Here is a 23,661-nt window from a genome sequence, read left to right as displayed (position 1 = left end):
GTCTGGGTGAGGGGGACCGACCTCTGCAGGCAGAAGCATGGTGACAAAGGTTCTCATGGCTCCAACCCACAAAAAGCAACAATATGAGGCTTTAAATATAAACAGGCAGCTGTCAAGAACTTCAAAAAGGGGTGAGAGCTAGTCAAGGAGAAAGCAACAGTGACTAACGAAATTCAGTGAAATGGCACTGTTTTCCCTCATTTTTCTGGTTCAGAAGCCGGTGGACTAGAAAGGAAAGAACAGAGCAAGGCACTGCAGATTGCTCCCAGAAATTTTATAATCTGCAAGAAGCAGCAGGCAACTGAAGTCTGCAAGACCAGTATCTCCAAGTAGCTTCTAGCTTTATTTTCAGTGCACACACAATAACTCAATACACAAGTTAACCAAGCCCTACACAACACCTCCGGGAATTCAGAGAAGGCAGCTCCCAACCAGCCGATACAAGTGAGGCTCCTTCCATAGGCATGGACCTTGAGAGATGTTCTCCATTTATTCAGACAATTCAGGTCACTACGCAATACCACTCAATTTTCTCTTTGTGGTGACAGAAGCAGCAAAACATGGTCCTGCATAAAGACAGCATCTCATGGTTCAGCTGAGGAAACAGTCACATGGTACAGAAAAATATACTACAGAAGAACTCAAGCCAGCAACTTCAGACAAGCACTGAAATCAAAAGGTGAATGAAGGTTTCCGACAAGGAGTAAAATAGGAAGGTGCATAAAAGTTTTAATTGTTTGACTGAGTGCATACAGAAAAAGACAACAAGCAAAATAATGAATTTTCTAGAATTTCAAGGGAAAGATTGAAGCATTTGCAAAGAATCAAATTAAGGAATATCAGGAGACAAATGGCAGGAGATCAGCAGTGCCCAAACAGAGATTGTAACATTCTCCATGGAAGATTTTCACTCATTTTTCAGGAGGCACTCACTCAAACACACCTCCTCTGCTTGTCACATGCCTTCAATTCGGCAGGGAGGATGCGCTCTGGCTACGTGTCCCACAAAATTCCTCAGGGGGTGAGCTAACTCTTACGAGTCACCATTTTGTTTTTGTTTTCCACACTCCTCAAAGAAAGGGGGGGGGGGGGGGAGACAGCAAGCCAAACTGAAGCATGAACAATACTGGGGGGGGAGGATCCTAAATGGTATCAGTAGTCCCAGAAAGGCAACACAATTAAGCCTCAAGTTCTGACAGCCCAGAGAGGTTTGCTGGTTTTTAAGGGGTGATCTTTCACCAACAAAAACAAGCCAGAAGACACTGTGTGAAGTTTCAGGAGATGAAATGCAAAATTTTGAGGAAAAAGTGTTTAAAGGAAAAGGAAGAGGACAAGCTGTTCTATTTATAGGAAGAGGATTTCTTCATACGTACAAACTCAGTTACGAGCTACTAGCAGACACATCTATGGATTGCCTAAGTCAAAACAAAGCAACTTCCATTGCAGCTTTCAGATACTGTATACAAAACTAACGGTTGCAGTCAGGCTTGAAAGGCTGGAGCACTCAGTGCATCCTTTAACTAAGCATTTTAAGCACTGCCAAAAGTATCTAACAGCATGGATGAAGGGCGAGACAAACACTTGAGGTGTATCTGAAGAAAAGAGTGCCTGCAACCTTCAAACTGGACTTTGAAGACAAGGCACCTATATCCAGATTTAAGCTGCATGAAGCTATACAACACTGAGGGAAGATGAACAGATGTGATTTCAAGAGACATTGACAGAATCCACAAAATCGTTTACTTGCAGGTTTGGGGGACTTCATGTGGTCTTTCTGAGCACCTAACTATATGGTCAGGCATACAGCAGCAACTGCATTTGACAAATTTCCCTTGCTCCCCTCCTTTACTCAATAATAAATGACTTAATTCATATGAAAAATTAGATATTCCCAATGCACAGCAAGAAGCCAGGTGGCCATCAGGCATCACAGGACTGCTCCCTGTCCACATGGAGCACAAGGTGTGGCTTTACAGCAGCCTCTGCCCATGAGCCTTCACTTCCCAGGGCCACTTCCCCTATCACATCTTGTTTGACATAGTAATTTAATAAAGAAAAAGGCAATGCGTACATACAGCAACACCGACTGAACATACAGCCAGTAGCTCTCCGACATACACTTGCAAGGAAACAGAAAACATCTCCCTCCAGCTTTCCCTAGGAAGGCAGGAGATAAAAGCTGGGCATTGCTGTAACTCATGAGCTGTTTAACATTTGCTAGCAAAGCAAGGGCTATTTTCATCCTCCAATATGCCATGCTTTTTCCATATAACCCTTTTTCTCTCTGCCCTCAAGACAGACTTCAAAGTAGATCCCAAAAGTGGGAAAAAGAAAAAGGTGGATTATGTCTTGTACAGACTAGCAATGTATCAGTGTCCCATGCAAATGATTGCTGGGTGAGAATCGCTTATGAAATACCAAATTTAACACACAATCTTCTCCCACTTTGGAGAAGACCACCCAGTCCTGAGCAAAATCCTAGAAGGTGTTGCAAATTACTTTTGTCTCCTCTTTGAGGAGATACTCACCATAATTCAGTTTTGCTGTTTTTCAAACATAGATTTATTTGTAAATTTATATTTTAATATGTTAGTCTTTATTTAAGACTCGTTCCCTTCTCATTGTGGCACCTTTCTCATTGCCACAGGTCACACTGAGGACTCTCAGAGAGCTCCTGCACCCAAAGCCAGAGGCAAGTTCCTGCAGCTGAGCGCTCTCTCCATGCACACCCTGCGTGCTCTGGTGCCCGGAAGACCTACAGCAAACTTCAGTAACTCACAAGAAACACCACAGTGTTTTGGCCAACTGCCCGTCACAGAGCCAGCACTGGGAAAATTTCAGACCCTGACATGAAGTGACAACACCACAACTCCTCAATACTGTCTGGATGACTTAGCAAATCATAATTTCATTTTGTTTGGCGTTATCTGTGAGTGCCGTAACTCACTCACTCGTGTTTTGCTCACCTGCACAAACTGTAACTCCCAGCAAGCGCCGGCCAAAGTTTCTTCTAATCTTTTAACAAAGGTTATAGATTACTGAATGACCTAGTTGACTAAAGGGCTTATTCTTGTTTTTAAAACAAATCGTTATCTCAGCCAGGAATGGCCTAGTAACTCAGAATGGTTTCCCCAGCTATGAGTGCACAATAAATTTTTCATTTCTGGAAAAATTTCAGTGCAATGCATTAAAGAACATACTCAGATCATGAATGTGAATATAAATAAAACTAAATGAAAAGCAGTAATTCTCTGGAGCACCTTGTTAAACATAAGACTTGGAAGAAGTCCCTGTCTTGGAGAGTTTACTGGACCGAATGGCCTGATATATGTAGGAGTATTACATAAATGAAAACTCTCTACAATCGTCTACAAAAAGCCCTATAAATTTGCATAGATTACATGAAAGAATTACAAGGGGGATTAAAAAAAAAAAAGAAAAGAAAATGCCTCCTTGAAGATCTAATGGATGCATGAAACTCCCATGGACTTGACAGCAGCTCAGCCACTGCATAGACAGTACATACACACTGTGAGTTTATACCGTGGCACAGAGGTGGCTTTGTGCCACTCCTCCCCATTCCTTTCCTAATAACGCCTAGTATTCAGTTTGCCTTTTTTTGACAATTACACACTGGATGCATATTTCCCTAGACACATCATTACAACTCTAACTTCATTTCTTGCCTGATCTGTAAAAGCTGACTCAAGGCTCATCAACTTGTAAGAGTATTTTTCCCCCCTTCATACACATCACACTACATTCATTGACCCCAGGTAATAAAATAGTAGATTAAAATTAATTCACTGAAACCATTCTTCTGCAATCCTCAGCAGCTTATGTCCAACATGAACTCTCAGCTCATTAATGGCCTTTGTAGGAGGGGTGGTGGGTTGTTAATGAAACAGTTGAGCAGCACGTACCCTACTAAGACTTTGCTGCCACGAATCCACCTGCAACCTTGTTCAAGTTCATTGCTTCCCTCTATTGCTTTTGTCTGCCACCCAAACCCAGGCCTGCAGTCAGTGTGGTTTTATTTTAGCATTTCACACGTCATGAAGGCCAACTTTCAGTTCCAGAGGGAACCTTCCATGCACAGTACCTTCGGTTATATCTGTCTTCTGCTAAGATTCTCAGAAAAACAAGACAAAGAAAAGGCTGTGGTTATGGATAGCAACTGACTCTGGCACTGGACTACCCTTTGGGTGGCCAGGCAAATGTTGTCTACATTTTCTTGAGTGCATGGAAATTATACAGGACAAAAAAAAAGCTTCTACCAGATTAAATATTGGGCAGCTTTTTTTTCCAACAACAGGTGTCTGCAAGTGTTATGGATGATCCCTATCCAAACACGTATCATCTTTAAAAGGTTATCTTTTTTTAAAGATGAAACATAGTAGATGGAGAAACACGGACAAAGTCCTCATCAGGTATCTAAAGTGCAACTTTGCTCATCCTACCCTGAACTGGAATGTCTCTCTCTAGTCACAAACATTTTAGGCTTAAAAATTTGAAGTATTCATTTTAAAAATCAAACACATATTTATAAATAGCTTCCTGGACCAGATGCAGGTGGTACAATTATGCTTTCCCCATCTCCAGCTTTAAGGCAACTTCCACTCTTTATCATAAACCCCAACGCTGCAAGATTCTCTCTCCTCCTTTTTCACATGACAGCTCATTACTGCATTTTATACGTCAAAGAAAACTCATCTGTAATCAAATTTTTCTTTTTCCCTCTGAACAAATCCCAGCAGCTGCAAGGAGCAACGCTCTATGCCAATCAAAAGCAGGCAGGTCTCTGAAAAAACAGGACCATGCCCCTTAACTCTTCCCACCACACGTTTCCCAACTTAGCCGTGAGAAGACTGCAACAAGCCACAATTGCCCCAAGTCTGACTGCCCCAAGAGAGGGGCAATTGTTTGAAGAGAAGGGGTACACAAAAAGTCCAGCTCCTTACAGGTGGCAAAAGGACAAGATCACAGACATGCACCTTGTGATAACTTTGGTCAGAGCCCGCATTGCTAGTGGATGGATCCAAGAACCACCTGTCTCCTGGCTGCAAACTCCAGGGTGACGAGCACCAGGAGTATGACTCTGTGGCTGTTTCTCCAGGGAACTGTTGGGGTTAGGTGGACCCCTTGGGAAGGTGACAGCACAGGCACTTTTTACACTACCACATGCCTGGTGCAACAGACCACCGACCTCAGCGAGAAATCAGAGCTGTCAAGTTTAGCAGCCGTCTCAGGGCAGCACAAAGGATACACAGGGCAGCTTCAAGATTTGTGCTTCATTGAAAATGTGACTATGTTTTAAATGCAAAAGGTACTACAGAAAGAATAATAGCTTATGCTATTTACTCCAGAGGGGTAATTCACTCCAGCAGGGTGATTTTTTCAATTCCTTTTCAATACTTTCAGTAATTTTCATTTTCATTAACTCCTGTAGACAGCATTACTGTTAAGAGTGCAGTGCATCTAACTCCATAGTCTGAAGAGTTAAGGTCAGACTCTCACATGCTGTAAATCAGCATGACTCCTTTCAGCTTGCTAAAGCACAACAATTTACAGAAGCCAAAATTCTTTTACTTCAATACACCAGATTATAAATTAGACCATGTAACATACATCTTGTTTTTATCAAGTGAAATAATGAATTAGGGGTAAATTATACCCTCAAAAACATTCCCAGGCTTTCTGTAAAGTTTAGTGATGAGAAAAGATATCAATCAGTGCTTCTAGCAACATACGTATTTGTTAAACAGACACAATTACTACAAATCTTTGTTCCACATTACAAACTTACATAAGGCATCAACAGTCCAGAACAAGAGGGAGTATTTGAATTTGCCTATGCTATATCAAGCCATTATTGTAACCTATTCTGCAATTAGAGGCATTTCCTCTCTCCAAAGTCAGAGCTATTCTTCAGAATACGAATGTTCCTCAGAATTACAAAATGTTCTCCTACTCCAGATGCTAAGCCTGAGAATGCTACAAATTCAGCAATTAACAGAAAAGTCTTGGCATTTATCAAAACAAATGACTGTGGGAATTTAGTGGTCTTGCATTATTTGCTCCTGAGAAGACAGCTGCCAGGAAGGAAGAGATGAGGACATTCCTGAGCCCAAACGATGAGGGAAGCATTGGGATTTTCATCCTTTTATTCTCAGATCTGCAAACCAAAACTCATTCTAAGGAGAAACATAGAAGAGTAGTTAACAACTCTGCTCAGATGATGTCAAACATTCACGTTATAGTTTAGACAGTGCCACATACCTACGCTGTCAAAATAATTTCTACAAAAATATTTACTACTTTGGGCATGAATCTCAATATGTCTCAGAGGTAACTGTAATGAAAGCACGTAGGTAACACATTAATTTTTACAGCAAGCGACCTCAAGAGCTCAGCTAGTCTGTCCATGTTCCTGACAAGTGTCAGCCCAACCTGCTACAAAAACCCACCCAGGAGAGACAGCCTCTCTGCACAGCCAACTCTACGTCCTCCAAAGTCCTTACAGTTAGAAGCCTGGTGCTTGATGTCCAAACCAAACCTCCCTTATTACAACTTATACCCATTTCTTGCCCTGGGTACTGCAGCTGTGAAGAACTGTTCATTTGCCTTTCTCTTTCCAACTATTTCTGCAGCTAGGTACCTTAGCGAGGCAAGGTGCTGGTTATTTTAACAAGTCAAAGAGGCTTATTTTGGACACTTACTGACAGCAGAACAGAAAGGACAGCAAAAAACCACATAAAGTGGCAAATCTTACCTAGTCTTTCAAGTGGTTATTCTCACGCCTCCCCTCACAAAAAAAAAGAAAAAAGAAAAAAGATAGTGCTCAGCAAGAGAAAACAGCTCTTTTTTAAAAGCACTGGCAATCACTACTAGAATAAGAGAAAACAAGATGTTCTCTTATTAGCCCTCTTATTAAGGAAGGGATGCAAACATTTGTTCAGTCCAGCCACTTTCCCCTGGGTTACCCTGAAACACAGCAGAGCCCTCTGCCTTCTGGTGGATCACCAAACCAAACTGCTGTAGTCCAGGACTTGGAAAGGCTTCCAAAATTCCCATTTTGTTTGCCAGCATTCGTAGAGATGTCTTAGCTTCCACCTCAGTTCTGCCAGGGCTCTCAGTCATGAAACAGCAGCACTGGTTTACAAAGAGGCTGGTTACAAGCGCTTGGGGAAGGAAGCCAGGTACAGAAGAGCTGAACATGGAAGAATCAGCTTGCTCAAATTAGTTTAATAAAAGTACACCCATGCACACAATGGCCAGGATGCCCAGTGCAGGAAGCATAGCTACTGCAGTGTACTTAAAAGACGGAAGGACGAAGGACAACTGCCTATAGATGGACAGAGAAAAAACAAACAAGAAATCTAGCAAAGCCAGGGAGTAAACCAAAGCTTCAAAGCTGTTATGCAAGACAACAATAACAGTCTCTACTTTCCAAACAATGAATCAATGGGACTTAAAGGGCTTATCAGCACCAAGACAATTCAGGCCAAGTCAGTCTAACTCTATCAAAACAAAGGTTTATTTTGGTCATAACTAAGTAGGTTATTTTCTCCTCTCTTCCTGCTCTTCCATAGCATGTGCCTGACATGCCAGAAACCAAAATACAGGCTTAATATTACAGTGTCTCAGCCCTTCAGGGGCTTTTTCACTCACTTCTGAAGTTGTCCTCGGTCCTGCAAGCAGGCTATTTGCTCAGCAGGACCACCTTTGCATTCACGGAAGAGATCCATTGATAATTAGAAGACACTAGCTTTGAGGAAATGCCTTTGAGGAAAGGCTAAGTAGTCACAGATTGAAGACTTTTTTTTTTTTTTTAAAATCTCAATGTTTTTAAATTATTATATAAAACACACTGTTATCAGACTGCTTATACAGACAGGACCATTCAAGCTGATGGAGGACATGCTATTTTCATAAGTAACTTAAAAGCAACGCTCTCTTTTCACTGGAATTTTGTGGGACTTAACTTTTACATTTGTTACACAGCTTTGAGCTCCTTTTCCATTGTAGCAGCTTGCCAACACAGACACATTTAGCTTTTTTGTTTAGGACCATGACCACAGGCCAGCCTGAATACTGTGACTATTCAGTGAAAGGAATGCCGGATGCAGTACATGGACCTTGCCAGCTTATTTCCCAATTCAGCAGAAACATGCAAAGACCTGTATGCAATATTGGTGTGCTCTCTCAGACAAAAACACAACCTAATTTAAGTTTAGAAGTCTGTTGTGCAATGCTTGCTAAATGTCACCAGGAAAGCTGTGACTATAAGCTTTGGTCTTCCCAGAACATTTCAAACAATGGCAAGACAGGAATGGAAAAATCTCTGAAAGCTTTAAGAAGTCAGGCATTAAAAACACCCTCCTCCCTCACTGCGGTGAGAAACCTTGGGCCTTTGATTATCTTACAGTTCAATGAGACCACACTGTGGATCCTCTTCCTCTGAAAATCCAGAAGAAATGAGAAACCTGTTAAGGTTTTACAAACATTTACTAAGCATCCTTACAGATTACTTGTACTTGCCAGGTCCTTTCTCTCTCCAGGACTCTCCGGTCTTACCAACTAACCAGCCATACCTGCTTCTCCTTTAAATGGAGATACCAGCATATACACTTGTCATGGTTTAACCCCAGCTGGAACTAAGCCCCGCACAGCTGCTCGCTCACTCCCCCCTGGTGGGATAGGGGACAGAATCGGAAGGGTAAGAGTGAGAAAACTTGTGGGCTGAGATAAAGACACTTTAATAGGGAAAGCAAAAGCTGCGCATGCAAGCAAAGCAAAACAAAGAGTTCATTCACTACTTCCCATGGGCAGGCCGGTGTTCAGCCATCTCCAGGAAAGCAGGGCTCCATCACGTGTAATGGTCACTTGGGAAGACAAATGCCATCACTCCGAACATCCCCCCTATTCTTTCTTCTTCCTCAGCTTTATATGCTGAGCACGACATCGTATGGTATGGAATAGCCCTTTGGTCAGTTGGGGTCAGCTGTCCCAGCCATGTCCCCTCCCAGCTTCTTGTGCCCCCCAGCCTGCTCACTGGTGGGGTGGGGTGAGGAGCAGGAAAGGCCTGGACTCTGTGTAAGCACTGCTCAGCAGCAACTAAAACATCCCTGTATTATCAACGCTATTTTCAGCACAAATCCAAAACATAGCCCCATACTAGCTACTATGGAGAAAATGAATTCTATCCCAGCCAAAACCAGCACAACCCTGTCTGATAAAAATGCAGTTTCCCCCCACACAATGTGGATTGCATTGTACTTCATATTTCCAGAACTGTTTACATGAGAGCAAGCTCTATTTATAGGGATAGATACCCAAAAGAAGTGTTTTTGTTAACATCTGAGCTCTGTAATTTCAAGGCAGCACATCTGAATTCCTATTCATTTGCATTTCAGCTGTTAGGAAATCACATAGCAACAAGTCAAGTGAAAACAAGACAAGTTACTGAATAACGAAACAGTCAAATGAGCTCAATGATATACTTGAACCATCAGTCATAAAAGCACCAATTTGGTTATAGTAGGTTTGCTTGAATGGTGGTAGCCTTAGAAAGCCCCTGGGCTACCCTAAGGACCTCTCACTCTCTCATCAGTAAGGCTGTAAACATTCTGAAGTCTAACAACAAACTCTATCTTGCTTCTCCATCTTCCCTGGTACAGTAAGTCCAATACTGACAAATGAACTAATAGAACTTCACCTGTCAGAAAAGCCCCCCGCCATCCTCCCATCTCCTGACTTCACCCAGAGCAGTTTTCCTAAATCTTGCTAAGCAGGCGAAGCTAGAGCACCTACAGCTGGAGAGACAACAAAGGCACCTACGCTGTGTGCTCAGTTCCACCAGGGCTTCGCACTCCAAGGAGCAAAGAACAACTGCACAAGCAAGCCATACCACAGTAGCAAAATCAACCATCTCCATTTGGTCAAGAGGCTTTTCTAGGTCATAACAATAGCCAGCAGAAGACCTAGACACCCTACCAGCTGCACCTATACAAAGAAGAGGGGTCCACCTTCTCCACTTAATGTGCTGCAGTCCACACTCCTTCCATGCTGTACAGTATGGCCAATAACAATATGGCCTGGCTGAATACAGGCTTCGATGAAACTAATTGGCTGGACGGTCGCATGCAGAGAGTAGTGGCCAACAGCACAATATCCAGATGGAGATCAGTGATGAGTGGTGTCCCTCAGGGGTTCATCCTGGGACCAGTACTGTTTAATATCTTCATCAATGACACAGACAGTGGGATCGAGTGTACCCTCAGCAAGTTTGCAGAGGACATCAAGCTGAGTGGTGCGGCTGACATGCCTGGGGGATGGGATGCCATCCAGAGGGATCTTGACAGGATTAAGGAGTGGGACCATGTGAACCTCATGAAGTTCAACAAGGCCAAGTGCAAGGTCCTGCACCTGGGTCGGGGCAACCCCCAGTATCAGTACAGGCTGGGGGATGAAGGGATTGAGAGCAGCCCTGTGGAGAAGGACTTGGGGGTACTGGTGGATGAAAAGCTGGACACGAGCCAGCAATGTGCGCTCACAGCCCAGAAAGCCAACCATATCCTGGGCTGCATCAAAAGCAGCGTGGCCAGCAGGTCGAGGGAGGTGATTCTGCCCCTCTACTCTGCTCTGGTGAGACCTCACCTGGAGTACTGCATCCAGCTCTGGGGCCCTCAGCACAGGAAAGACATGGACCTGTCAGAGCGGGTCCAGAGGAGGGCCACAAAAATGATCCAAGGGATGGAGCACCTCTCCTATGAGGACAGGCTGAGAGAATTGGGGTTGTTCAGCCTGGAGAAGAGAAGGCTCCAGGGAGACCTTATTGCAGCCTTCCAGTACTTAAAGGGGGCTTATAAGAAAGATGGGGACAAACTTTTTAGTAGGGCCTGTTGTGACAGGACAAGGGGTAATGGTTTTATACTGAAAGAGGGTAGATTCAGACTAGATATAAGGAAGACATTTTTTACGATGAGGGTGGTGAAACACTGGAACAGGTCGCCCAGAGAGGTGGTAGATGCCCCATCCCTGGAAACATTCAAGGTCAGGCTAAACAAGGCTCTGAGCAACCTGATGTAGTTGAAGATGTCCCTGCTTATTGCAGGGGCATTGGACTACGTGACCTTTAAAGGTCCCTTCCAACCCAAACTATTCTATGATTCTATTCTATGAAATTCTATAAGAAAGGTGAGTTCTGTGTAGACTTTACTTTTTCCCTCTTGAAAGACAGCTGGATCAGACTTCCCACCCGTGAAATGAAGGTGGGTGCCAAATTTCAAAGGCACGCGATTTTAGCACAGAACAGGTCCCTGACATTAAGAGACTTTTCTTCTTCAGACAGATGGAAGATGGCTAGTGCCAAACTTGCATTCAGATCCAGAAAGCACCAACACCACCTCTTTTCTTGAGGATTAGGCCACAGACAGGACAGTGCCCTGGGACAAGGCACTAGTTCACTGATGGAAAACGAGAAATCTCCAAGAGGGCTACAACATCAGGAGAGAGCTCAGCAACTCATCTCCTGACAGTTCCCCAAAAAAGATCCTCCAGAGGAAGAGGCATCCTACTCACAACATGGAGTTGCACAGGGAGCCTGGAGGGACACAGTTTTTGCCCTCTGTCCACTGAATTCGTCTTTCCACTGCATGGTTCTAGCATGGTAATGCACTACTGGGAAGTTGCACCCACCATGCAACAGCCACAGACCATTGGGATGGCTGTGACTCCTTCCAGCAAGGAGGAATCACAAGCTCCCAATCTTAAGGGGCTAGCAGTGGTACTCAATGATGCTGAAGAGAGGAATCCTGAAAAGAAGTAATCTCTGAACCACAGAAATCCGTCTATCTGAGGGCAAACAATTAAGCACTCCAGTAGCTCTTTTGTACAGGCTAGAGGATGAAGGTTGCCCATACCAGATGCCAGCCTGTGTAACAGTCATGGCTTTTTGCCAGGTCTTCCTGACTGCAGCTTTTACACAGCTAGAAAGGGTCAAGCCAGCTTGAAAGTCTGACAGAAAAACCTCTGATCACCCTCACTGCGCCTTCAGTGAAAGGCTACAGCTCCTAACACCCTTGAAGGGAAAAGAGAGGTCTTCCAATGACATCGAACTCAAAATTTCAGCAAGATGCCATGGGGCTAAGAAGAAAATCAAGTACCAGACACCACTACAGACAAGCCTCCTAAAGACCACTTAAACATCAGACTTTTACCCTGGCTGTGTCTTAAGCTGGAGCCTCTTTCATCTTCTGCTGCAGATCGCCCATGCGATCAACTGAACCATAGATAAAAAACAGTGGCTAGAGCAGAGAGGTGCCAGCTCTGCAGTATCAGTAAGTGAAATGGGACAGCAGGGGCAGAGAAACGTGTAATGGTTAAAACCAGGAGAGTGACAAGGAAGACCCAGCTGGACCACAGAACCACGTACTGTAGGACACACGCACCAGTAACATGAATGCTAAAGACATGGTACTTAACTCCCTGCAGCTGTTGTCTGCAATAGCTTGCTTCTCCAGTTCACTGCTTTCAGGGTTATGCTTTACAAAGAGAAACTTTGTCAATTGTTTACCAGCACTCTCCAGCTGACTCACAGCTACTGGTCAAAACAAAGAGCTACAGCTTACAGTATTCAGAACAGAGTAACACAACAAAAACCACAAGGCAGTCTGACCCAGCCCTCAATTTTAAGGAAAATCCACTAAAACAATTTGATATTTACTGCAAGCATCCTTATAATTAAAACTTCATTATGCTTAGGGAACTTATATAGGAAACCCTGCAGGTTTCCAGCCTTCACATACATGGCCTCCTGCATCGCTATCACTGGTTGCCCAGTATAGCGCATATAACTTCACATGCCACAATGTCAATGTCATACTTCAATAACTGGTTTCTGAAAACCCAGGTGGACAATACAGATGTCTCCTACAAAAATCAGTCCTGTTAACACTTCTGCAATTTTAGACATATTCAAGCCAGAATGCCTCCCCACTTACAAAAGGGAAGTAACAGTGGCACACCTTCAGCTTTGAAAAAGAAGAATTTGAGGTAGATTTAAACAGAGCAGATCATAGCAGAACTTAATGCACGGTAGGACTTCATAAACCATGACGGCATTTTGGCAGAAAACTGTGATGGTGACACAGTTGCCTGAGATCCCTGACAATACTCAAAGATTTGGAGACATTCTCAACATTACAGCATTCAGAGCAGCCGTAATGTAGTCCTGCACCTATGGGGGGGTATCACCAGGGGCACACAACCAACAGCGCACATGCACCCCAAGCACACAGAGCCTCGATGAGTTTGCCTAGTGCTCTAAGGGGGGGAAAAGCCCAAGAATTCCCTCCAAAACACACATAAGCCTTTGAATGGACCAAGGAAGGAGAGGCAGGCAGCATTTTACATAAAACCAGCCTCCTCCGCTCAGTGATGTAACCAGCAAGCAGGAGGGTTGCAGTCCCTAGGAGGTGCGCTTCCTTGCACCCTGCCTCTTAAAAGCCGAACACAGAACATAAAAACATAATAAAAGATCCTGAAGAGACTAGAATAAAAACACTGCTAATCTTAGCTACAATAGCACCCACCTACCTCCACAGCACAGTTAAAATTGTAGAAGAAACGCTAAGTACAAATAAAACGTAGGCCAAATTATTAATATATGTAACCCCAAGATAAGTGTTCTTTCTCTTTTAGCTTGGGTAATCTCTGCATGATCTAGGGCATCTCAACACTTCCTATCACCACAAAACAAAACAAGTGAAGGGAAAAAAACACAACAAAAACACCCCAGTTGCCATGGCAACCTCCACCTCTCATTCCTATACAGCTTCCTTTCCAAGCTGCATCACAGACAGAAATGTACAGAACTATAGGATTTGAGTGAAAAACAGAGCTGGCAAGAAGAGAGGGGGAAAAAAAAGGCAAAAAAGCAAAGAAACAGGGTTCTGTGCCAGCTGGGTAAGTACATTCAGTATTTTCTTCAGCGTGGTTGCTATGAGGGTATTGACATGGTCAGGAAACTAACGGCAAATGATTCATACAGTGGTGAATCAGAGGAAAAAAAACCCACAACACACTATTTCCAGAAAGCCTAGCAAACCGAAGGTGCTAATCTCTGAGCTACTTTTTTTTTTTTTACATCACCATTCTTAATTTTATTATGAACTTCAAGCATTTTAAAAAGATTCCTGTCAACAAAGAGTGAGGATTTCAATTCCACCACTTAGAGCTTGAGTCACTGATGAGACTCAGGACTATACTTATCTTAAATTTAAGGAACGGTCTCTTTCACATGAGTAAGATCATATATAATTCATAGAAGCTGAGCATTTACATCTATCTGGAGAACAGAAGCCTGCAGTGTCAAGGTATATATAGCACTTATGAGTACACCAGAACTTCTGAGGTGCAATAGCTCCGTTCACAAAACAGTAAAATTCAAAATCTACCCCTGACAAACTATAAATCGTTCCTAAAGAGGGACCAAATGAGTGCAAGGTTTTGTTTATTTTCATTGTTTTTATTGCTATTTGTTGTGGGTTTTTTAATCAGACTGGCAGGGCAAGTTCTTGTAGCACTTGCTCTTAATTTATTATGTAACATAATTAGCTATTAATTTATACATATGAATTACCAACGCATGCTGAAAGGTTCTTAAGGCTTCCCATAAGACCGTATTTAGAAAAAAAGTTACACTGAGCAAAAATACTGAATAAGCATAATATACCTCCATTATCTTTCCAGACTTGGGAAAAGGAAGGGGAGGAAGATTTATTTTTTAAATAATCTATTTGCTCCTCCTGAAGAAAATACACTTCAGTGAAAAATACAATACCTTCAAGAAATCTCAAGGCACTTGCCAAGACAGGAGCTATTCTGGAGCAAAGAGAAGGTAAGAGGAACAGAATAAGGGAGGACAAAAGCAGAATGGACACAACAATATTCAGCTGTGTTGAAGGGTATTTTCAACGTTACAGTATTTTACCTCCTACTTTGGCCTATTTCTGGAAAAGGATTCAACTGTGGAGGTCTGATAGTCCCAGGTGCTGTTGGGAACATGCGGCACAGGTTAACTTTTCTTCTCCACAGGAGAAACTCCAAGCACTCCAAGCAAGTCAATGGCACAGGAACCAAAACAGAAATCTTTTCACTTGTTTTTGTTTTTAAGCTTATGTCTCTGCTTTCACACCTCCTCATTTTGGGTCACATGCTCAGTTTCTCACTCAGCATCTTCTATTTGCAGAGTTAAGTCTCCCCAGCATTCAGACAAAGGGTTGGAGCATCAACCATAATTGCAAGCGCCATTTTCCTCAAGTTTCAACCCCTTCTAGGATAAAGGGGTTGTGATTACTTTTGGAAGGGCTGCCATTACCATCAATGACAACTCTCCAGCAATGAGTGCAGACACGCTGCTCACAGCTCACGTGCACACCTACCAGGCACAACTGTCCCACTGCAGTACTATGAGACCAATATATCCAACGGCATCCACGGCCACCCAAAATCTCTGCATCAACTTGCAGAAGTGTCTTGAGACTTAAATTCTCTAAATATTTGTGAATATCCAAGAAGTTTGAAATCAGCTTTTCCAGTCCTCCGTATCAACACTGAGAAGAGGTTTAATGTGAAAAAGCAATTTTTCCTACGTCATGCTACTCAACCCACACCCTTGTTTCTAGTGTATGGGCATCTTTCTACAGCAGATACATTCCAGGATTGCTAGTCCGAATCAGTTTCCCATGCAAATTTGTATGTGCGATGATTTACACTCAGTCTGGCATCCTCACTAGATTCTGAAGAAAATCTTTCCTCTCACAAAAGACATTTTTTATTCTGAAAGAGAGCATCCACAGTCTCAAACAGGACTAGCCTTTTCACTTTATGTTCAGATCCTTCCCTCATGCCCTCTTCATGCTTAGAGGAATCTTAGCAATTTCCTTGTATTCTTCTGCCTTCTTTTGAAGCTCCCAACCACACAACGATTTCAGCACTGAGGAAGTATTTTTGTTTGAAACACTTAAGGAACTGGTTAGAGGAGTACTCCTACGCTCGCTGGTTAACAAGGTGTACCAGTTCTTATCTCCACGCACTGTAGAGAAAAGTACTGCAGAAAAAAGGACAGACTCATTTCCTGAATTACATCATAACAAACCAAGACATTAAAATGTGACACACTCTGCCGAGGAGAAAGAAATACAATGAGGAACAGAGATTTTTTTGCTACATATTCTTGCACTTAAACTTGAAGTCCTATTCCCTAGCCACTGTAATCTAATACTACCCTGCAGAACAACACACTGCTCCTATTTTAACAGGTGAAGTTCCAATCATTCAGTTTCTCCCAAGCACATCTGTTTAGCAAAGTATTCAGAATGTCTCTAGCAGTCTTCTGTATATTAAAACTCCAGGGACAGACTAAATTGTGGTCAAATACAGTAATTTTTATTCTCACTTTTAGTTGTTTTAGATCTTAAACAACACTATTTTTACATAGCAAGTGGCATGGCATTTATATCATACGAGTGGTATTTAAAAAGAAGCCAAGCAGGTGAATAATATCAGCATATTACATTCATAATCCTAAACATACTTCCAAGTAAATCACTCATATTCAATTTTAAACAGAGAAAAAGCAATAAACATATATAAAAATACAAATGCATGTGTTCTTCACATGTATATATATGTGAATATATATGTATAATATATATACACACACATGCACAAACTCACATTCTTCCAGAGCTAAGTGAATAAAAATATTTAAATAAAAACAGGAAGTTAAATTAGGGGTTGACTATATTCTAGTGAATAGCAAACTTCCACAAGTGAGACAACAATAGGCAACAACATGGTTTAAAAGGAAGAATACTGTGCTGGCACATTTAGAAAAGAAGAAGTACACTTCCATTTAGTTCCTGACCACACTGTGATACACAAATATTAGTTTTTGCTCTCTGCTTGGGAGTGTTTCCTAACAGCCTTCTCTCAAAACTGAAAGGTGCTATTAAACAAAAAGGCTGGGGAGGGGGGCAGGAGAACAGGAGGTGATCAGGACATATTATTTTATCAATTAGAAAAGTCTATATGCTATACATACATCCTGTTCCTTCCGCACTGGAGATGAGTCAAATTAAATACATGAATGTACCTTAGTCATCTGTTTTCAGTAGGTGTTGCAAAAGCAGTTTTGCCAAAGGGATTTTCCTGAGGCAACTCAGAATGGTCCTAATGAGCAACAAGTAGCCCAGAAAGAGACAGTTTGAGCTGATGAAATTCAGTGTTAGAAACAACTCTGGAAGAAATCAGTGACATAACCCAAAACTAAAGGTCATCTGGGGACAGCCTGATTCAAAAATTATTCAAGGCTGCCACCTGAGAAGAGAACTCTGAAATCAGGAACAGAACCAGGTTTCTACAGGATAGTAAGCAGAAAAGCAACATTACGGACGAGTTATAAAGAGCATGTAATCAAAGAGGAGAAAACAGACAAGCAACAAGGACCCTGCCCACAGGGAACCCACTGGAAACAATGCAGCAAAATTCCTTACCCCTGGACTTGGAATTCAGAACAAGCCGGGGGGGCGAAATCAACTGAAACATCTGTTACAAAATGCCAAGAGAAGAACGAAAACTAAAAACCTTGCATGTCATCCTCCATGGCACTATAAGCAGGAGACCCCACCTCAAGATCAGCAGCTACACTTGGGTAATAAATGCCCATTGTACATAACACATCCCTTGTTATAAAGCAATTGCCAATGCAAAGTGGTTGCTTAATGGGGTTTTTTCACATGGAAAACCCCAGGATACTGTCTAATGGTATCAGGCATTTTATTGAAATAAAAGTAACATCACTACTAAAAAAAATTGCTGATGACTAAAACTGAAGGAGGACAGAGTAATCACACACAGAGTTGTCTGTTGCTGAGTAAGATGTAACACATCTTACTCAGTTTTAATACTAACTTCCACATCTATAAAGAAGGAATGCACACCACCTCTAGAGAAAGGGGAGGTGTTACCAAAACGTACTGGTTCCCAAAGAGAAACCAAACCTGAACCAGGGGGAAACACACAGCTAATGCAGGCAAACATCACAGAAAACAGAACAGGCAAGTGCTTCTGCACCCATGAAATACTGAGGTCACTTCTGACCTAAACTCTACCCAAGTTTTAAAGAAAACGCTGTTAAATGTCTCAGTACAGTGCTTAGAAAATGTTTTATGGTGTAAACCTCAGAGTTCAATGCCCTTTGTTTATCAGAAATAAATAACTAGTCAGGCATTTATCTCCCACACAAACTGCAAGAAAGAATAAAAGGCTTTTTAGACCCTTAGCACAGCACTGCAAGAACTATGGTCTGTGGGAAACTTAACAGAGGAAGCCTGAAAAATTTTGTTGAGAGATGGAAAGAACCAGAGGGTATTAGCCTAGGAGATGGCTGAGGAACACCGGAACATATTAAGTCTAAGCAATATTAGATGAAAGATCACCTAAAAAGGAAACTTACAGAGAGCAAGCCGCAGCCACTCCAGACCATGATGGATTGATGAGCACCTTCTTTATTGCCTTTGTCATTTATCACCAAGTCAGACTGAGGCAGTAACACAGATGAGATATGTAAGTGCTGTGCAAAGCCTAGTATTGGATTACTGGCTTTAGCACTTTCTGCAGTAAGTTATTTCCTACCTAATTGAGTTTCTGGACTGAAATCTGGGATAATGCTATCAACACAAAATATAGCTTCCAGCTACAAAAGCTCTGTGCATCCTCGCAAAGCTCCCTGTCCTTTCCTCTGCATCACTGATGGGGACCACGCTATTTTCCTCCAAAGCACTGTCAGAGGGAGGCAGGGAAAAGAAAAGTGTAAATTCTCCAGTAGAAAATGGGTTATCCTTCAAATCCAGACCAGTAAGCAAGTTGCGTCTTTCAGTGTGTCAGTCAATCCTCCAAACGTTTTTCCTAACATATGTTTCAGCTTGACCACAACTGAGCTAAGTTTCTGTGTCAGGGTGTCTTTTGGGGAGTGTTTCTTGGTGGGTTTTTTCCTTTTTTGACAGTCTTTGTGTTTGTTCCAAAGATGGATTCGGAGTCACATGGCTCAATCTAAGTTTTAAATGCAGCAAAGTCACATCCACTCAACAACATCTCAACCACAAACTCACACTGCATCTCAACATCAAACATCTCATTGTTGCACGGAAAGGCCCTGCCACTGACAAGGAGCCCACTTAAAGAATAAAGCAAGCAAGTCTTGAAAACTCAAACTGATTGTGGGATAGAAGCGAGATTTTACTGCAGTTTTACCTTCTTGCAGCTTTTATTTTTCATTCACAATGCACCAAAAGCAATCCAAAGTCGTCAGAAGAAGGAAGAATTTGTTTTCCTTCTGAACTGCAAGCATTAGGACTTTCTGGGGAATCTCATACATCATTCACTTCCTTCAAAACTGAGCTGAGCGGAACCAGCAGGGTCAAGGATGTTCCAGCTCCCTGTCCCAACAACAGAACTAACCAGAAAGGATGAGAGTTCAAGGGGATTGCTCCTCACCCCTTTATTTCCTGCTACTATTTCCATATCCCTACAGAGACAAACTCCCGTTGGTCTAACTCCCAGCTTTAAACTAAAAAACACCATCTCTACCTCACTCCAGTTACTTAGGACAGTCTTTAAATGGAGCAGACACCATTCAAAACACGTCTAGAACGTGCATCCCCAGACCGCTGCAGAGATGCTGGCCAAACATTTCCAGGTTCTCCTACACCAAGAAGGCACAACATGGCTTGCCCATGTCTGGGACATGCCTGTATGAATCACAGCAGCTTTATGGCTGTCTTTCTAAGTCAGAGATTTATAAACATAGCTCCAATTCCACCTTTTACATTTTATTCTGGAAGACCTGCAGTGTTGTCAGCAAACATCTAAACCAGATTAGGAGAAACAGGCATTTCTGCATCTTGGCATAAGTTTGGAGGTTCTCCTTAGAATACAAACCCTAAAAAACAAACAAACAAAAAACCCCCCAAAAAATACAAAAACAGAAAACAAGGACGCTATTTCCCAAAGTATTATTTGACTTAGTGCCTTCATATCAAGACAAGTACCCTACCTGCTCAAATGACATTTCCCTAGTAGAAAGACACAAGACATACCAAAAAGTCCCTGACAGTAGCTTCCAATAAATGCTCTAATGAAAGATATAGATAGATATCTAGATAGATAGATAGATAGATATAACCTAAACATGGCTGAACAATTCTGTTAAATTTGCAAACCAACTTGCTTGTTACTTAAATCCCTTACGTTTTAGCTTTGGCTAAAATAAACCAAACCAAGTTTGCATTAGAAAGATTTATAGCACTGGAAATATCTGTAGCCCCCAAAATGTACAGATTCATAATTCTTCCTACATTTTTTTTTAAGGCTTTTATGGAAAAAGAAAAAGCACTGTAAAAAGAAATGTATTTATTGGTGGCTAAAATAAATTCCAAACTCCAAATTAAAAGATCTGCTAGCTGTATTTTTAGTGTATGAAATTGGTTCCTCTGTGCACTACCAAGGAGAACTCAACTCTCTATTTCTTATACAGACTTCATATATTTAATATTTTTCATTTTTAAGGTGCACACACACATGCACAGCAACCCAGTCACTTATACTGCTTCTTCCTTGCCAAGCCTGAGGAAATTTAAACCCACTCAAAACTGAAATTACCAGGCTTTGGAAAGCAAGAGCAATATGAGAGAGTAATTTCACGTTACAATCCAAACATCACTTATTCTTTCACACACACACTTATCAACGGAAGTGACAGCTACAAAGAGTAAAGTGGCAAGAAAAATAAGAGTCATTTACAAAGGGTTTACAGAAAACAAATTTAGGGCAGGGGGGAGGGAAGAAAGAAAAAATAAATCACAGCTGCAAGCCTAGTTGACTGAGATTACAACAAGTATGTTCACAAAAGCTTAATACAGTGACATCTTCAGATCCTACTGGACTCCTAACCCACATAGGAAGACTACTGCCTTCCCTGTAAAATCTCACTCATAAAAATACCTTGCCAATCTAGCAAGAGAGCTGCAACTCTCCGCAGGAGTACCTCCTGTCCCGTACAAAGTGCTGGCAACAGCAGTACTGGCCTTGAACTGGAGAGGGAAGCAGTATCTTACTTTAAAACAGAGGAATTGGATCCAGGACACCTTGTGCCTTGTATGGAGAGCATCAGAGCACGTCTTCTATGCATTTTTCAGAGTCCACAAGAAGAAGAGGGAAGGAACACTTATCTTAGCCTGCACTACCAGAATGTATTAAGAATTCAATATACTTTCTTGTGGTTTTGCTACACAGTCATGTAAGCCACACGGGCATGTGCAGGCCTGCCAAATAGTTGATAAGTTTACTGCAGAACTCCATACACCTGACCATTCACATAATAGAAGATGCCATTTTCCAAGGGTCAAAAGCATGATCACAATTAAAAGTCAAATCCAGGTCATTTAGGCCACACAACTACTCAAAATAATGACAGGCAGGAGCTTTTTTTTTTCCTTTCTACTTTCTTTAACCAATGGAGTCTTATCAGCATGTTCTGTTCCCTTCAAAGTTTGTAAACTTTCTGTTTTGATCAAGACCAACTTCAGGGAACATCAACACAAAAAGCATCAGGAGACTGAACACCTCAAACCCCACGGATTTGGAACAGAAACGATTGCAAACCTAGAAAAAGGCCACTCAACATCTTCATTTCAAAGCCTATAGGTGGTTTATCAAAAGGGGTCCAAACAAATAAAACATCAGCTCAGCTGCAATTACACCTGCAATCCTAGTCTCTCTGGGGAGAAGAAAAAGGAGATAGTGATTAGCTACCAAGTTTTTCCAGTCTACTGCAAACATTTCCTTCACTAAAAACTGGGTGAGTTTTTTTTTATTTTTAATCAGCCTGGCACTCCTAGAGATCACCCTTTTATTACCTTCTAAAGAACAATGATCGAACTCCATTTGTTAAAACAAATGCGACACGGTGGTAATTATTAAACGGAATTTACTTAAAATATCATTCAAGAAATCATATCAGAATTTATTAAACAACTTGGAAAGAACGAGCTGCCAAGCTATTCTACAAGGTACTAAGGTGTACACATGGCTGTCAAAAGCAGCCACCGTCAGCAAATGACCCATGAGGCATTTTTGAAATTTGTTGTTTAGCAGTAAGTTGTTGAAAAAGACAAACATGACACTGAGCATAGCTGGCTGAAAACAGACAAACAAACAAAAAAAATCAGTTCTTCACCCAAAGGAGACACCGATGTGGCAGGTGACATTACAGGGTTTTCCCTCACACTCTGAGCAGGCAATGTTACAGCTAATGAAGACTAAGAGCATGTTTTCTCTCTCATTACCCCTCAAGCACACAACTTGTTTGGGATGGAGGTTTCAGACGCAGGTTTAAAAGAGGTATCTTAACAGCGCAGCTTGGAAGTGCCGCATTGGCACCCCTCATTAGACGCTGGTGTTAACAATCCTGACCCTAAATTCAGCCTGAACAGCCAAAGGGGAAAAACAATTCCAGACCACAAACTGTCAGTGCAGTTTTCAAACTAGGAGAAGACCCTAAATTCAACTTACAGCTAGCTATGCGCTACCTTTATGTACGTAGCGTGTGAATGGAAAAAACGTGAGACATCCTGGACAAAAGCCTTTCACATTTTCTTACCTATTAACACACAAAAGCCACTCAGCTCTTCAAGTAACAAAACTGGCACCTGAATGCCCACTTTTGTGACTCCAATAATTTGCCTTTTTTTAAGGCAGTGATATAATAAAAGACTTTAAAAGACTAGCTTTGTGCATTTTCACAACTTAAGGAATTTTTGCTTGAGTTCGGGGCTTTTTTGCTGTTAGGGTAGGCAGTGACTTTCTGCTATGCAGAACGACACATCTCTCAGCAAAGTTTTAAGCAAATATAAAACCATTCTTGCACCACACAAGAACATTACTTCCACCCAACTGAATCCCGCACCCTCTTCACCCACAGCGATGACAAAAGGCAGTAGCTATTTCAAGCACTGCAGGGTACTTGCTCTACACCCACGGCCTTGTTTGATACCACCTGAACAATGAGGCTCTTGTACGACCCGACTCCTCCAGACGTGGTCTTGGAGATGCAGCCCAAGCTGTCTGGGCTGCATACATTCAAGAAGACATCGAGGTGTTGGTTGGGTTGTTGTTTTTTTTTTTTTTAAGAAGCAGGACATGGAGAACCCCTCTTTTCCCTACGACACCGTTTGGTTTCACTGCATCAGAACAAGCCCTAATTTTGTCACCTCCAGGAACCTCAGCTGCCATGGGGGCCAGCAAGGAGACCTAGTGATTCCTTCTCCCCTCCCTGGCACCAGCCCAGGTTTAAAAGGTTCAAACTCCACGCAGGCTGCGGTTCCTACACGCCATCGGGCATTCTGGCGGATAACAGCACCCCGGGATGGCTCCTCTGCGAGCCACCGACCACCCCAGCAGTGCCCACCCAGGGTGGCTGGTGGTTCGCAGCAATCCATCCCGGCATGGGCAGGGGCAGTGCTGGATGATGGCAAACACCCGTGTCACCACACAGCGGGTAGTGCCACACTTCTGATTTTTTATTATTATTGTTAG

At 42.3% G+C, this 23,661-nt stretch overlaps 1 protein-coding gene across 1 annotated transcript in view; it reads right to left on the bottom strand.

Moving 5' to 3' along the window:
* DGKQ (diacylglycerol kinase theta) overlaps window positions 1-23,661 on the bottom strand; it is a 102,772-nt gene that overhangs the window by 78,344 nt on the left and 767 nt on the right. The window lies entirely within an intron of this gene.

This window comes from Ciconia boyciana, chromosome 4, assembly GCF_034638445.1.
Source record: "Ciconia boyciana chromosome 4, ASM3463844v1, whole genome shotgun sequence".
In the NCBI taxonomy this organism is placed as follows: Eukaryota; Metazoa; Chordata; class Aves; order Ciconiiformes; family Ciconiidae; genus Ciconia; species Ciconia boyciana.
The sequence above is the reverse complement of the archived record's forward strand: the minus strand, read 5'-3'. Positions and strand labels throughout refer to the sequence as shown.